The following is a 10893-nucleotide window of genomic DNA, read 5'->3' on the forward strand; positions in this document are numbered from 1 at the left end:
GTCCAGGTATTTTGGTGTGCCGCAGTGCTCCAGTGGGATTCCTTCCCAGCTTGAGATGCTTGTCTGTTTTTAAGGTGAAAAGCATACGTCTGCGTTTTAGATGGATTAGGAACCAGCTGGTTAAATCCATGGGTGATATCAAATGAGAGACTCCCTCCTAGGCACACAGAAGACTGAATTGGAAGGCGCTGAACAGACTGCGCTCTGGCACCACGAGATGCAGAGCCAACCTTAAGAAATGGAGCTACAAAGTGAAGTCCACAACATGTGAGTGTGCAGAAGAGCAAACCACAGACCACCTATTACAATGCAGTCTGAGCCCTGCCATATGCACAATGGAGGACCTTCTTATAGCAACACCAGAGGCACTCCCAAGTGGCCAGCTACTGGTCAAAGGACATGTCAAGTTTTTAAACTTTGTGTTTTAAATACATTACAACTGTACCCTCAATTCGCTTCTGACACGATAAATAAGTATATGATACAGAAAACCTTCCAGACCCCTCTCCCTATCAAAACAAAAAAAAAAGTTAAATAAATTGCAATGTAAATAAAAGAAAATAAATGACAATAAGCTGCCTTTACATGACTCCGGAAACCAGCTGCCTCACACTGCCTAATGGTAGAGAAGGCCCACAAAAATGCTGCCTGGATTTGGTGGACCTGTGAGGTCAGATATTCTTCCCCCACAGAATTGTACTATGTGGGGTTCAAAACAACTATTTGTGTACTAAGGGTCATTTCTCATCATCCCCACCCTCCCCTCTTTCCATTTATTCGGAACACTTAAAGGCTGCATTGGATCTTGTAACTGGGTCATAGGAACTATTTCCAGATGCTAATGCGAAACATATTTAGAAAGAATCCCTTCTATTCCCTGTTGAAATTATATACAATCCCTGTTTTTTAAATGGCATTTTTACTACTAAACAGGTGGTAAGGCTGGATAGGTATCTAACACTTAAGCACAATATGCCAGAACTCAAAAGTGCAAGTTCTGTTTGCTTAACTTTTTAAAATAAAAGCTCGTTTATTAAAATTAGATCTTCAGTCAGTTTCTACTCTTGCCTTTCTCTTTATTTTTATGATTATGAATGTCTAAAAACACAATAACAATCATGGAGAATGCTAAAATAACAAAAGTCTGCTTCAAGTTAATCTGTTAGGATTTTGAACTAGAGGTTTAAAAATACAGATATGCTCTGAAATCAACTTAAGGAATCATTACTAAAAGGGCTTCCCTGAATACTGACCCCCATATTCACGGAACCTGTATCTGCGGTTTCACTTTTTCATGTATTCCCCTATTCAGTTATCCACTAAATCCACTGTACAAGCTACACTTTTTCTCAGTTCTGCAGCCCATGGAAAATAATAGGGTTCACTATTATCCACAGTTTCATCTATCCACGCAAAGTCCAAAAAGGTATAATCTACAGATATGGGAGTTTGTGCTGTACGTTATATAACTCAGTGGTTTCCCTATCACTAGATTTACATATACAGTAGAATTAATGCAGTTTGATGCCATTTAACTGCCATGGGTCAATTATATAGGGCCCTTCCATGTAACCCAGAATATCAAGGCAGATAATCCACAATATCTGTTTTGAACTGGATTATCTGAATCCACATTGACATATAATCCAGTTCAATATGGATTTTATACAGCTGTGTGGAGGGTGGCATAGAGTTACAGGAGTTGAATTTTTCAAGGTCTTTAGCCTGCTTTACTAAAGAGTACTAGCACTTCACCAAACTACAACTCCCAGGATTCCATAGCATTGTGCCATGGCAATTCAAATGGTATCAAGCTGCATTAATTCTGCAGTATAGAATTAAGGCATACTCGGGAACAACGGATGCAAATTCTTCTTTGCTCAAAATCTATACAACTTTTAAAAGCATCTGGAAAAGTTTGAAATTTATGGTCACCACTTGAAAAACCAAACTTGCTTTTCAAGTGGTATAGATAGTCTGCACGCAACATTCTTTTTGTATTCTAGTCTGAGACACTGAAATTGTTCTCAGTTACATATGGTTTCATTGCTTTTTTATAATTGCTTGCTAAATTTGGCAAAAATGTTACTATATTCTTGTGAGTTCTAATTTTAATTTTCCCCTGTGATGCAGGAAATGTGGGAGTGCATACATGCTGTTCACCCCCCCCCCCCAGCCCATTTCAACAATAACCATATTTTCGTACAATGGTGCACAGAAGAAGTGCTCACAATCACACAAAAAAGGATAATAATAATAATCACGGATGCTGGAGGGAAACCCAGGATCCAGCTCTCCAGTGTTCCTATCAGAGTCTTGAAAAGTTAATTTGTTTTTTTATTTATCAAAATATTTATACCCTGCCATAAATTCAGAGATCGACTTACAACAAAATCAGCCTGGACTGATGGAGAAATCCTAGGTTTTGTTCATATTACTTCTGATTTTATTCTGACCTCCAGTGCTGGTATTAAAAACCCTCTGGTTGTATTGGGAGTTAACAGTAAATATTCTGGGATAAACAAAATATGTATGGATCGTCAAAAGAACATCAAAAGGAACAAGAACAAAATCTGGGATTTTGGGGACTTTTTACTCAGTCTAAATGTGCTCTAACAATAGCCGGCCCAGAGGTACACATGCCTAAGCTGTGCAATACACATTTCAACATCCTTCTATATGCCAACGATATGATTTTACTATCATATTCGCAAGTTGGGCTACGTAGACTGCTGAGAAGGTTTAATTCCTATTGTCATAACAACGCTCTAACTATTAATAAATCAAAGTCAAAAACAATGGTATTTGGCAAACGACGTAACAGACACAGATGGTTCCTGGATGATGAACCAATAGAGCAAGTTTGCACTTTCACATATCTGGGAATTGTCTTTTCTGAGACCGGCTCTTGGCTACCACACCATCAAAAAAGCTCAGTTAGGGCAAGAGTACGTGCAAATCAACTACTTAAACTGACAAATCACAACCAACCAGGATCCTTAGACCCACTTCTCAAAGTATATAAAGCGAAGGTTACTCCCATGCTCTTGGATGGAGCTGAAGTTTGGGGTCTAAACCAGGTACCATTATTAGAGCAATCACAATCACAGCACTTGCGAAGTTTCCTAGGAGTGGACAGGACGACCCCAGCTGCCGCAGTAAGAGCGGAACTGGGAGTACACACAGTGAATGGCTTATCCAAAATCAGGGCCTACAACTACTGGGCAAAACTGATGGCCATGGAAAATGATAGACTCCCAAAACTGTGCCTGTTAGAGCAGATAGAAAATCAACATCAGACCTCTTGGTTAGTTCTCCTGACAAAATACATTAGGAGCTGTGGACTTCCGACTCGGTATCCGAATCTCTTAGAAGAGTTAGACCCAAAAATAGTTGCTCAACGAGTATTGGATATAGAAGGCCAAAAAGACATCGCTACCCTCAGTAAAGCTGGCTCACTGAAATGGTTAGGCCGCTTTAAACATACCTTCCAAACAGCTCGATATCTAAAAACAGAAATGCCTAAACACCTTAGGAGGGTATTTACCAGAGCTCGTTTTGAACAGCTGGATACAATGGACAAGCACAGAAGGTTTAATCAAGTCCCATACAACGAACGATTTTGTATTTGTGGAGCACCAGAGATGGAGGATATCACACATGTATTGTTCAACTGTGAGCTGTATAAGAAAGAGAGAGACCATTGCCTTGGACCATACATTATTCAAAAAACACACTGGGACCCATATATTAAAACCTCATTTTTGTTGGCCGGCCAGAACCCTAGAATAACACACAAAACAGCCCTTTTTCTATTCAAAGCAACACAGCTGAGAATTGCACATTTGGAATCGATTGGGGTAAGCTGTGGAGGTGACGCAGACATTTGACCTGAACGAGATCTTGTTGACAGCTTGTTTATTTTAACTTTTATACCGAGGGTTGTATGTTGTATGTATGACTATGTATGACTATGTGTTAATTGTGTTATGTGTTAAATGTTTTGATACGGCCAATAGGCCAATCAATAAAACGTATCTATCTATCTAACAATAGCTTTGAAAGATTGAGGAGTGGGGTGAGCTCCCACTGTTAGCCCCAGCTTCTGCCAACCTAGCAGTTCAAAAACATGCAAATGTAAGTAGATCAATAGGTATCACTCTGGATGGGAAGGTAACAGTACTCCATGCAGTCATCCTGGCCACATGACCTTGGAGGTGTCTACAGACAACACTGGCTCTTCAGCTTAGAAATTGAGATGAGTACCAACCCCCAGAGTTGGACATGACTGGACTTAATGTCAGGGGAAAACCTTTATCTTTACCTTTAGAACCAGCCCAAGTCTCTGTGAGGAATGCCACCCACAGGAAAGCTGTGATGACTCAAAAACTCTGTGCCCACCTTTAAATCTGGGAGTGGGATGGAGGAGAAGGGTGGCTGAGAAGAGGGAGCAGCATCAAAACTGGAAAGCAGTGATGACCTGAGAGCATGATGTGTTGCAGTGCCAAGGTGAGAAAGCGACATATGGGCTGAGGTATAGGCAGAAAAGGGAGATGAAGAAAAGGACAAAGAGAAGGAAAATCTCACTTCAAGATTATTTTGCTGAAGTGTCATCATCTTAAGAGTAAGAGGGAAGAGGCTTGTAGCAGCAGAGGAAGCTACACATTTACTTACGATCCAATGAAAGGAAAACCCATGAAGGGTGAGGGCCAACAGTACTGAGCAAAATGTAAAATGGTCCATAACCTTCCAATACAACTCAGTTAAAAGAAACAAGCCTTGCAATAGGCAGCTGTAAGAGTTGTAAAAATTGGTACTTCTTCATAATATTTGATGTCACTTGCACATTTTTACTATTGTACATGACAGAAACAAAATTAAAAACATGACTGGTTTAGTTAGGGTGCTGTTAGTTCTCCATTTTATGAGTTGTTCGATCTCATTTTTGAGCTTTATTCTGTGTCTGGAAGTACTGAATTTTTTTTAAGAATATCAAAAGAATACAACCGAGTGTTTGTGCATTCAGTTAACCAAGTAAGACTTGCAGTGAATTGATCTTCTTTGGATGTCACACAGACTTTGTGGGGCTGTGTGTGACAGAGCTTTTTACATGGACTGGCATTTTCCACATGCTTCCCTTTCATACAGCTGCATGGTTTTGCCTTTCTGTTTTCTTTCTTCACAATCAGTTCTGCATATCACAGCAATTTTAACATCAATCCATGCCGTCTCCGGTGCCTGCGTGGCATTTCTAGAGTCAAGATATGACTGCTGATCCCCAGCTGCTACTTTCTGTTACTCAGCAGACTAGCTGCTCTACTCTTAACCAGTGTAGATGGGGTTGCTTGCCATTTACAAGCAACATCAGAGCTTCGTTATATTTTCTCCAGTATTTCTTTGAGCTGAACTTTGCATACCAAGAATTATATGGGTAATTACAATTGTTCAATAAACTTGAGATTGTTACACATTTATCTGAAAAGTGTAATTCCTTTGTCAACTTTTAATTGACCTATTATCTGGGTTGTTGTAGGTTTTTTGGGCTGTATGGCCATGTTCTAGAAGCATTATCTCACAACCTCTGAGGATGCCTGCCATAGATGCAGGTAAAACGTAAGGAGAGAATGCTTCTAAACCAGGGCCATACAGCCAAAAAAACCTACAACAACCTAGTGATTGAGGCCATGAAAGCCTTTGACAATACATTGACCTATTATCTGCTCTTTTGATAGATACTTTTCTCTTTTCAAAAGCTTTACTGGTCATGGCAACATCCTATGGAATCTTGGGATTTGCAGTTTAGGGAGGGTAGTTAGACTTTTTTAAAAACCAGAGAGCTCTAGTCCATCTCTATAGGGAACCATTATAGCAATTAAAATCAAATAATAGTTTCACAGAGTTGGATTGTCCACAAGGGCAACATACTCCAAACCCCTGCCATGAATAACTGTGTACTGTGACAAGGCCTCTGACCTCACGAGAATGTTACATTACCATGCAATTTGTATTTCCCCTTCCAACAAACCCCTGTCAATTAGTTTAGTATTTTCAGACTGAGCTGAAGTTTGATCCTGAAATGTGGAATTGTGCATGACAACAACAACAACAACAACAATAGTAGACAGAATACAAGCAGAGACATAACACAGTTGCTCAGATGATTCATTAGAACTTGGGCCACAAATATCATCTACTTGAGACAAAGAACTGGTGGAATCACAAGCCTGAAAAAGTTACAGAAAATGAAGACGTCAAACTACTCTGGGACTTCCGAATTCATAATCCGATGTGTGATTGAATACAACGGCCAGCAGAATAATCTTGTTTGCCGTGGATTCATCTTGTTGTGTTTCAAATAACAACAACAACAACAACTTTATTTTATATCCCACCACCATCTCCCCATCATACGTTAAATTGGTCATTTTTACATGTGTTACTTGGGGAATTAAAAAAGAAGTTGACTGCCAATCGACTTAGGAAGTGTAGGAAAAAACACTCTAGAAACTCCGAAATACCTGGGACACATGGTACGAGCTTGCATCATATGATGGGCTCTCTCGGTAGCCAATTCTTAAATGTACAGGAATGCTGATTTTATTGTGTGTGATGAAGTCCTAAGTGCTATGGCTCAATGGTATGGAATCCTGCGATTAGTAGTTTGGGTGAATTACCAGCACTTTTTGGCAGAAAATTCCACAGCATTGAGCCCTGGTAGTTAAAGTGGTGTCAAACTACATTAATTCTACAGTGTAGATGCATCCTGATTGCCAATACGGCTGCAACAGAAAAGTGTTTGCTGGGATGTTAACTTCGCATTCAACAACTGACTCGATGTATTTTTCATAGTTGGAACTAACCAACATGGATGAAGTCCATATTGCATACAAGTTATGGTGTTCATGGAAGATCTTTGACAATTTCAGAAACAACATTTCTCATCCAATGTGCTGTTGTTCCTTGGAGTTGACAAGGAATCAGCTCAGCTGCTGCTTCTGTCCTTCCCTTTTTCTTCTACTTATTTGGAAGCAGAAAAACAGTCTAGTTCGAAAAGAAACAATTTTCTGACAATGTCCAAATTGGGAAGTTATGATTTCAGAGTTTCCTGCAACAAATAACTAATCCTAGGGAAGGATTACAAAATTGAATTCCTGCTGACTGTAAGTGCATCATGCTGTTTGTTACATAGCTGCTTTCTGTGGATGGGGGGATAGATTTATTTTGCGGGCAAATCTACTTTGTAGTGTGTTTCAAATTGCATGGAAAGAGGTTATGGAATTCATAAATCTTTGTGTATGAACCAGTCCTTCTGGAGATTATGGAATTAATGAACCTTGTATGGTACATATTTCAGCGGTCAGAAGAACAAGGAGCAAATTGTGACTTCAGCTTTTTGAACTCTTTCTTCTCATCTGTCTCCCATCCACAAGACAGAATATTGGATGCATGTCCCATACTGACAATATTTTTTTCTTTTCATTGCTTCACTGAACAAGAAATCACAGGAATGTTTTCCTTTAATTAGAGTGTGTTGATATGGTATTTGCTTATGTATTTGGCTTGTCCTAATGTTGCATGACATGTATGCATATGGGAGTATTTTTCTTTCTTTTCAGCCATACATTCCATCCAAGTATGCAGGGAAATATTCTTTCCAATTTGACCTTGTGTGTAAATAATATTTTAAACATGAGATTCATTTTGTGGGGAAGGCCAACAACTATGCAAAACAGATTAAGGGGGAGAATGTTAATAATTAGAATTATGCATATGAAAAAGCACTCCCAAATTGAAAATTCCTATGCATGTCTACTCAGGAGATTAAATCAAAATTAATTCAGTCAGGTTTAATCTTAAAGAAGTGCATGCTGGATTGCAAACATCTCTTTACTGCACAATGTTTTTACGATGGGATGAATAGAGCAGATACACTACTGTGATGGCATGCCTTTGGGAAAACTATAGTGTCTGGCTTTACTTGGAGGCTATCTGTATACCTCCTGTTAAGATTAAGACCCTTTAACACACAGAGGCACTTTAGGCAAGGTGAAAGATAACCAAAATGAATTTACTGCAAACAAGATGAATAAAGAGTTAACTCTACCTGGGACTATCATAAGGTAACTTAAAACATTACATCACAAAAGGACCTTTGCTAGCTGCGGCCATCTCTCTGGAGTCTTCTGCCTCTGGTTCAAAATGATGGTTATAAACTATCTCAATCTTCTTTCTTGTGAAGCATAAGCTGGTCATAAGCTTCTGTTGTCCTTTGGACTGCTGGTATAAAAATGATGCTGAATGCAGGTTCTAAGGGTGCCTGTTTGAATTGCTTGGGCCTAGGATTACCAGACAATCCCAAATCTAAGTCACAATAGCTCTGCTGTAGAACAAAGGAGGAGTCCAGCAAGAGAGCTCTATACAGGGAAATGGAATAGACCAATTAAGGCTGGCCTCTGGGGGGGATTTTAAGCTTCACCCAAAACTAATACAAAGGAAGGTATCTACACTATTGGGGAAACCTATGAACAGAAGGAACTAAAGCAGAGGAGAGGAAAAGACGGAGCCAAGACTTCACAACTACTCTCTTCAAAAGCCCTCCGGATAGCTTATACCAGCAACTGAAAAGAGATAGGGTTGTTTTCCTCCCAGTTCCGAGAGCTTACTTTTATGTTTAATTAATTATGATCTTTAGAAAAGAGGGGGCATGGGATCCAGTTGTCCAGACCAGTGGTACCCAAACTTTTTTGGTCATTGAACCCTTCAGAAGACGTTTTTTCATGGAACCCTAACCCAATGGTTCTCAACCTGTGGGTCGCCAGATGTTTCGGCCTTCAACTCCCAGAAATCCTAACAGCTGGTAAACTGGCTGAGATTTCTGGGAGTTATAGGCCAAAACACTTGGGGACCACAGGTTGAGAACCACTACCCTAACCCTTCCCCTGATGTTCCTGTGAACCCCCCCCCCCCCCACACACACACACACACTCTGTCCCTAAGCATTATAAACCCATATAAAGAGAAAACATTTAAAATATAAGCACACCTTTATTTTATTACAAGAAAATATCGGATTCACACCTAAAATGATGAATGAAATTGTTTAATTTTTCACACTTAAAATAGTTTTTAAGTAGAGTTTTTTGGCTGCTGGAAAGGGACCCCATTGATCCTAGTGGCTGCTTACACTGGCCAACACACATTTTGGCACCTCAAATGTTACACCTGTTTTTTCGTATGTTTGACCTACTAATTCAAAAAAAAAAAAAAAGCACCAGTTTCCCCCTTTCAGCTCTAGTTTTTGATATAAAGAATAAATGCCATATACCACTTCACTCTGCTCTCCCATAAAAAAATCAGGATATTTTAATGTAGTGTTCAAATTAATGTCTTTTAAACATCAAGGAAACATGTTACAAATTAAAAGAAAAGTGTACTATATAAATTAGACTTATTTCATACCAAAACCACAGACTTATGTTACAAATTTTCCAGTCATATCTAGAATTGATGCGGCCTATCTAATGCAGTTTTCTGAATTAGCACCCCAATAATCCCAGTAACGGGTCTAAAAGCCAAGACACCAAAACAATTTTTTTCGGCATATTTATCAATAAGTGGGGTTTGGGCAATTTTAAGTAAAGGTAAAGGTTTCCCCAGACATTAAGTCTAGTCGTGTCCGACTCTGGGGCGTGATGCTCATCTCCATTTCTAAGCCGAAGAGCTGGCATTGTCTGTAGATGTCTCCGAGGTAATGTGATCCCTAAATTAGGGACTTCATAGGAATTGTGCATATGTGCATTTACAAATGTATAACTAAATTATTAATTCATAACTGGACTCCAGGCATGGTTTGGGGGAGAACTTCCCTTCCTTCAAATAGAAGGCGAGGGAACATTGATGCTGATTGTATACCATAAGCTGTTTGGGATAAAATTTCAATGGCCTGGCTCTCCTCTGCACAGATTCAAACATATTGACCTATGATTGTTGGGTGTTGCAATTTTTGCTTCCCAAAATTTAGATAATCCAATATAACAACAATATAATGAAGATTGCATTAGGAGTCTGAAAGAAAGGAGGACATCAGACTGGGTCCTGAACATTACTTGATCTGCAGCAAATATATACTGGGATTTTATCCTGATAGACTAAACAGAGACTTAGCCTAATCTTCCCAGACAAAACCGAGATATTTGGAGAAGCTTAATATGGCAGCGACGCTTAATTCCCCATTAACAGATTTGTAATTGCAATCATATTTCTCACTATTTAAGTGCACTGACTAATTAAAAATCTAAAAACACAAGGGTGTATACATAAGCCTGGTTCTTTCCCTTATGAGCCCTGCTTCTTTGGAACTAATTCAGTTTAATTGTCAAATTGTTAATTAATTAATTAGCTTTGTTTATTACACATCCTTGTATAAGGTTAAAATAGTATATATTGATTCCTTTGTCTAACTGATTTCAGCAAGATGTAGATATGACTAGTTTACTTTGAATTAAGGCCCAGATTTCTGAATAACAATTTGTATCAATTATTGTTTTATCCATGAACAATGACTGGCACAATTATAATATGACTGATCGAAATTTATTAAATTGCGGAAATTGACACATTAATTGATACTGGATGGAGGGCAAATTACTGGTATTAGCAGATAAATTGCCATTGTTTAATAATTGAATGTAGGTTCTAAACACATTGCATTACATACTGTTTAGTTTAAATTTTAAAAGTGTTATGGCAGTGGTTTCCAACCTGTGGTCCATGAACCACCAGTGGTCCGCAAGAACTAAAATATGATCCACGGCCTCCCCATCACTACACCATTGCAACACCTCATGGACCATGCTCCCTTCCTTGTGGCCATGCACCCGCGGCGAGGAGGAG

The sequence above is a fragment of the Anolis sagrei genome, chromosome 2 (genome assembly GCF_037176765.1).
Source record: "Anolis sagrei isolate rAnoSag1 chromosome 2, rAnoSag1.mat, whole genome shotgun sequence".
Taxonomy (NCBI): Eukaryota; Metazoa; Chordata; class Lepidosauria; order Squamata; family Dactyloidae; genus Anolis; species Anolis sagrei.